Below are 7,417 nucleotides of genomic sequence, written 5' to 3' on the forward strand. Positions count from 1 at the left end.
ACCACTGCCAAAGCTAAATGGTGGGGCAGAACCCCCACCTATCCATTACGTACACACCATATCGGATCAATGAAAGAAAGAACACAAACAAGCAGGTTTGAAATGTAACATTTATTTCCACAAGCACGCAATGATCATTAAAGCATGAATTTACAAGCAAAAGGCAAAAAGACACAAAGAAAAAGTTTTACCCCTTACACATATTGGTTTCCCTTTATTCAATTTTCTCACACAAGAGATGGTGCCATCACTCATCCAAGAAGAAGATACAAGAGAAGCTGAAAGAGGCAGTTCAGAGTATTGGTTTGACTCCTCGCTTACCTCACACAACCAAGTGGGAAAGGTTATTGGGGGAGGTGAGGGGTTGGGTAGAGGAGTGTTGGTGTTGTCGGAAGCGTGTGGTGTGAATGTAGCTGGAGCTGTGCGACACATCAGGGACTTCGCCACACTCTTGGCTTGCTGGCAGCTTGCTTCCAGCCCCAGCACAACTCGCTCCTGCATCTCGTACTCCAGTGCAGTCTGGTTCAACTCGACCCCCGCTTTGCCAGGCGATCTCTGAGTCAGCAGTCCGAGATGTTCTTGCGTCCCTGGTGCATCGACAAGGCAGCTCTGAGCCGAGTCCTGGTCTCTATGCATGCCAGGCCGGGCAATGCTTCGATGGAGCAAACCTCACGTGAACATCTTTCCCATAGGTGCGCGTCCGATGGGGGAGGGTGAAGTGATCCATCCATCCATTGGGACCATATTCTGTGCAGAGTGTTGGTGCTGCCTAAGCAGTCTCCTTGGCTCTTAGGCACAATCCTGGATGGGTTGCCACTCTGACACAGGATACCAGCAAGCTGGCACTGATTTTGCTGACGTCGAAAGGATGACAGGCAGTCAACCCCACCTGGTGTTAATTCAACAGTTGAGGGGGATTTGAACTCAGGATCCTCAGATCCCAAGCCAACCACCCTAACCATTAAGCCAACACCAGGAATGCAATGATGGGGCTGTGGAAAATCCCCACGTCATGATGTTCAGATGGCGACGAGAGACCCGACCCTACCCCTCACATGCCCAGTTGCAAGGGACACCCCCGCTACCTTCCACGCAAACATTCCTTTGCACTTTGCGTGTGTTTGAGAAGCGTTGTCCCACTTGACCAAAATAGGGGTGCCGGGAAGGAAGAATGGGGGAAGGTAATTTGGTATTGGTCTGGAGGATTAATTTTTCTGATGATGAGGGACTCGTTGGCTCGTACGGATTTTAAAGGAGGTTGGTCGTGATTTGAAAACCAATGAGTATGGGATGGACAGACGGATGAACAGATGGTTAATTATGAAGGAATAACCGAATGAGTGGATCGAATGTACACACGAAATGAAGAATGAGAATAAACCGACTGCGGGGTTGAAGGAAAGACCAATGGGGTGAAGGAGGAGTTGTTGAATTGAGGTTTGGTGAAGTGGATTGTTGGTGGATTGAGGAGATTAAAAGCGGCAAATGGGGAGACATCACACATGAAAACACTCGCAGTGACCCGTGGAAATTCCACGGAATGAAAAATGTGACTTCAAGCCCTCAACTTACCCCGCACCTTTCTCACAAACCCCAAGTCCTCACCTACCCCCTCTCAACCCCAGAGCATAAATCCCTCCCCACTCCAAGCCTTGAAACAACCTCCCCACCCATCATGGTCACCTGTCTCATATATACATTACCAATTAATAATGCATCCATCTTCATGAAACAGACATTTTGTATTATAGAACTTGTACATAGTCCATCCCCAACTCAGGACGTGGATACCTTCGTGTAATTGCATTAATTAGAAGGGAATTAGGAAACAATGGACAAATCAACACTGGAAATGGCATTTGAACCTGCAGACAGCATCATGAGCTCTGTGCTCTGATGGAAGTTAAACAGGTGAGCACTAGACAGGATAGGGAAGCAGGAGAGTGGTTTTGGAGGGGGAGGATTAGGGGCTCGATGGAGGTGAACCCGGCTGGATTCGAACCCAGAATAGAAAATGGGTGACTCTTGTTCGAGTCCCGTAACAGACATTGGGGCTCATTCGATAAGAAGGTGAATTGCTAATGATAATTTAGATTTGATAATTTAGAACCTCTAACTTAAGAGGTTAGACCAAGTCTAAAGAAAACAGAAATTCTCGCATTGGTGGTACAATATTTAATTGAGGAGAAACATTTGCTGGAATCAGCATTTCAAGAGTTAAGGGATGATAAGAGTGAGAATGTGGACTTGCGAAAGTTGGAGATAAAGGCAATGGAACTTTGGAAAGAAGAGCGAGAAAGGGAATACAGGATGAAAGAATTGGAGATTCGGAATGCACAATTGGAGAATCTCAGACAAGAGCAAGAAAGGGGACATAAGAGAAAAGAATTAGAGATTCCAGAAAGAGGACCAAGGCTTATCATCAGAGCCAATCTATCAGAGGCTTATCACATATGTGGCAGTTGATGCTGGTTTTGTATATCTGCCAGTTTTTGGGGTGTCATTCTCAAAAGCTTTCAAAAAGAAATGGTGCATTATTTGAAAAAAAGTGCAAGGGTGTCAATACTTTTGGACATGACTATTCATTATTCCAGGTCTTCCACAGGCCTTCACTGTGTACAAAATCAAAAGCATCACCTGACTACAAGGGTGTGGTTTATCTTTGTATGATTTGCAGAATCCCTCCAAATCAAGACACTACCTCATTCCCCATCTGTCCTGGTATCTCTACAATCATATAAATGTACAGCAGAGGGCGTGCAGCATCCAGATATCCATGCTCAACATTAGAAAGTTAATTACTTATTCCATTGGTCTCAAAACAGTCATTGTGGTTGATGAGTCAGTGACAAGAATACGAGAGGAGGGGGACACATCACCCCCACTCAACCCCCTTCCCCTCCCACAGTGTATCTGGTTCCCAAAGTTACAAATGAGAGAATTATCCATGGATTTTAATGATAGGCTGATGCTTCACGTTTTTAGTCTCAGTAACTATTCCATTTAGCATGTGGTCAAAAAACAATCCAGGCTGTTAATGCAACAATGGCTATAGTTCCCAGTTATTTGCTTTTACGCTACATTTTGAGATGGAAAGAATTTGACAAAAGATGAAAGTCTGGAGACTGCAATGATTCACGAGCGGTATTTGACGATGTCGATTGTTTCAGAAGTCAAGGATGAGACAATGTGATAATTTTTGACCAAGTTATAAAAACTAGTATGTGCCCGTAAAAAAAAAAAATAATAATAATAATAATAAATAAATATTCAAACCGCGAGCAAGAAACAACCACACAGGCCGTTTCTTTGCTCTCGCATGCCCGTACGTGCTGCGTGGCCGGAAGTTCGCATATTATTCGCAATTTAGTTTTAATGCCCAAATATTCAATTAGCGCCAACGTATTTTGCCTTTTCGCAATGTCATCGCAAGGAAAAACAAAAAGAGAAGAGTAGAGAAAAAAAATTACTTCCTGGTTTGGAGCATACCAGCACTCTGATGTTACCGAAATTTATGCACCGTCTAATATGAAAACGATCATAACTTGGGGCATTGTGTTTATCTTTAAATGCGCATAAGAAATCGAGAAATTATTAGAATACACGATGTAACCCGTAATGGGGAACGCGACTGAGCTTCCCTTCCCCATCGGCAACGCCCACGCAACAACGTGTCTTGTCATTGGTTTGGTAAATAAATGGCCATAACTTGGGAAGCACTTGTCCGATTAATATCAAACCTTGAAAAGGCACATCCTCAGGTCCCCAGCAATATACCTAGCAAGTTTCAATTAGATCGGACCAGTGGTTGTCGAGAAACAGCGGTCATACACACGCACGCGCACACACGCACGCACGCACACACACACACACACACACACACACACTGCTGGAATTATAGATGGATGATCAACATGATGTGGTACGGGTGGCGGGTTATTAGCTTCAAAATGTCGAAAACCCAGTTTCGTTCAACAACTTTCAAAATTTTACCTTTGCATAACCTTTAAAGGTCACAAAACAATGTTGTGGACATTACAATGAGGAAACGGGATACGTGCTATAGCTTAATGGACTTAGTTTGTCGAAGAAGGTTGAAAACCCGGTTCGATTCCCACAACTTTGAAAATTTGACCTTTGTGAACTTTAATGGTCAAAGGTCAAGAATTATGACCTTTGGTGCAAAACTTCCTTCGGAACATTCCAGGAACAATATAACATCATATAGGTTATATGGCATTTCGCACTCCTCGGATTAGCCATACTTTGATAAAATCAGCGTAAAAACAAACTTGAAGGGGGCGCCACGAGCTAGGAGAGAAAGAGAGAAAGAGAGAAAGAGAGAAAGAGAGAAAGAGAGAAAGAGAGAAAGAGAGAAAGAGAGAAAAATGGTTTCAAGACTTTAGGTGGGGAATGACCTCAAGAATATGCATAAAAAATAGTCATCCTAGCTCTCAAAGTTTGGGCGGTCGTTTGATTTTTATGTCAAAACTTGCAATTTTCTAAGTTCGTGACCTTGTGACCTTGACATTGAGAAGAAAATGAAAAAAAAAAAAAATCGAGCTCTGTGGGGCTATGCAGGTGCCATTGGGCTAACCAAATACCAAAACCTTGCCAGATTCGACAAACCCCCTCGGAGAAGATGTAAATTGAAATCGGCTACCCCCTAAAAACACGTTTTTTGGGCGTGGCTCCGCCCATTCTCAGGAAAACACAACTAGATCATGATATAAACCTCCCACCAAAATTTTATCAAGATCGGATCAAAACGCACGGAGCTATGCTCGGGACAGACAGACAGACAGACAGACAGACACCAATAACGAATTTCGTGGTTACTTATTGACTCGTGAACCAATAACGACACCCTCTCTCCCTTGTGATTCCAGATCCCCCACTCTGCCCTCCCAGGTTACAACAACGATTGCAAACTTAAACTAGAGGGGGAGCACTCGGTAGAGTGCAAAACCTCCGCCGCCAATACTGCTGGGTCACTCAAGTGAACCTTATATCTTATTCATTAAATATGACGTCAACAGTGCTGACAAAGTTATAGTTCTTTTCTCCAACATTTTTTTTTTTGGGGGGGGGGGTTGGAAATCACTTAAAACATGTAGAAATGCAAAAAAAAAAAAATTCAAATATTTTTTCAAAATGGCCACCATAGCGGCCATATTGGATTTTGGACCAAGTCCAAAATTTAATGGCATGATCCTTGGACCATACATAACCCCCCCCCCCACCAAGTTTCATCGAAATCCGTCGAGGAGTTTTTCCATAATACTGTTCACAAACAAACAAACAAACAGAAAGGGGTGAAAACAGTAACCTCCATCCATCTTCGAAGATGGCAGAGGTTAACTATGCAATCAATAGTAATCTTACTACAATTCACCGTCCATCCGTCTGTCTGTTCCCAGGTACCGCAAAAACGGCTGAACCGATCGCACCCATTTTTTGGGTGTGTAATCCTGGGACCCCTTGGAGTAAAATAGGCATAAATATTATAACATGACCCCCTTGATGGCTCCCGTCAGGAGCGGGTGCTTCTAGTATGAGTAAATGAAGAAATAGACACATGATCAAACTGGTGCTTTCGTGCTTGAGAATCAGAATGAATCCATGAAATATGCTCCCCTGCAATGAGACTGACTTTGATAGACTGTTATTTTCTTGGAATTCTGTGATGTTCCAACAGCATGGAAGTGACAAGCTTTCAAAGGATAGATTTGTGCTGTTGTGCTTCTTTCCATGATGCCAGTGAAGACTGTGACAGTGCAAAACCAACTTTTTCTGGGTGGTGTGACCGCCCAATGAACCTTCTTCAGATGGGTGGTGTGATTCTGGATGCTAAGTTGAAGGTACCCAGAAGGACAGCTTTTTGTGGAAAAATTATACGATATACATTTACTTCAATAGAATTAGGGTCTTCCACCCAACCCTGAACCCCCGGGACTATGATTTTTTTTTTTACTGCCTAAAATCTTTCTGTGCAGCCTCTAGTAAAAGCACTAGTTTTCAGCTCATTCCATCCAGCGCATCAAAGTCAAACAGACAAACAAAAGGTCATCGACTGCTACTTGTGAAATCAGTTGCTGTGTCCTGCCCTTTTGAACTAAAAAAAATATGCTTCTAGCTTTTGAGTCGTGAACCAATTCAGTGACCCAATATACAAATTCTGTTCAAATTTCAAGTCAATCAAATGAAATTTGACTATTCTATGTGACCTTGACCTTTTAACCTCAACATCAATAAACTTCTCGCCATTGCCGTGCTCTACCAAAAATTTTAAATCTTTGTTAAGATCAGTGTGAAATTGTGACAGACAGACAGAATAACAGACCAGACCAAACAACATATTTGCAAATCTTCGATGATGCAAGCAAGAAACAGACACTTCTCAAATTATAATACGAGGCTTCTTTAACCCATGGCTCCAGAACAAATGACTCATATCATCATAACAATCCAAAAAGTTAATGAGCGACTTTTGAAATGACGAGATCTGTCCCAGATTGCTCAGCTCACGTGCACAGAAACCCCTTGTAAAAAGGTCCATTCTAGTGGCGTGGGCATGTATCAAGTGTGCCAGATAAGGATTTTGCATGAAACAGCTCACAAAGCTTTTACAGGTCAGGTCAGGTATGGGAGCATGTGTCGGAGTAGTGCGTCACTGTGTCCACTTTCTGCCGGTGCTCCAAGGGCCTCCATCTTGTCATCCCCCAGGCAAATGCTTGTCCCATCCCAATCTCTTTGAGATGCCGATCAACCCGCTGCAACCATGAAGAACGCGGTCGTCCCGTTGTCCATCTCCACTCACGAGGCTCCCTCACTGAGAGAATCTGGTGAGCAGGATCAGTGTTGGGAAAAGGAGGTCAGGTCAGGTATGGGAGCATGTGCCAGAACAGCGCGTCGCTGCGTCCACTTTCCGCCGGTACTCCAGGGGCCTCCGTCTGGCCATCTCCCAGGCAGATGCCAGGCCCATCCCCATCTCCTTGAGATGATGGTCAACTTGCTGCAACCATGAGGCACGTGGTCGGCCCACTGGCCTCCTCCACTCATGAGACTCCCTCGCTGAGAGAATCTGGTGAGCAGGATCAGCGTAAGGAAAACGAGCCACATCTCCATACAGCCGCAACTGACGCTCACGGACTATGCAGGTAACAAACCTCATCCGAGTCTCTCTCAACAACCACTCGTTGGACACAAAATCCGACCAGCGATAGCCAAGGATTCTCCGAAGAGACCTGGTACCAAAGGAATTAAGTCTCCGTCTCAGATCCTTGGTGAGAGTCCAAGTCTCGCACCCATAGAGCAAGACTGGAAGTACCAAGGACCTGAAGACTCGGACTTTCGTCCTCCCGCACAGGTACCGGCAGCGCCACACCCCATGATCCAGTGAATCCATGACTCCCCA

This window comes from Eptatretus burgeri, chromosome 10, assembly GCF_056783735.1.
Source record: "Eptatretus burgeri isolate ZD-2024b chromosome 10, Ebu_testis_v1, whole genome shotgun sequence".
In the NCBI taxonomy this organism is placed as follows: domain Eukaryota; kingdom Metazoa; phylum Chordata; class Myxini; order Myxiniformes; family Myxinidae; genus Eptatretus; species Eptatretus burgeri.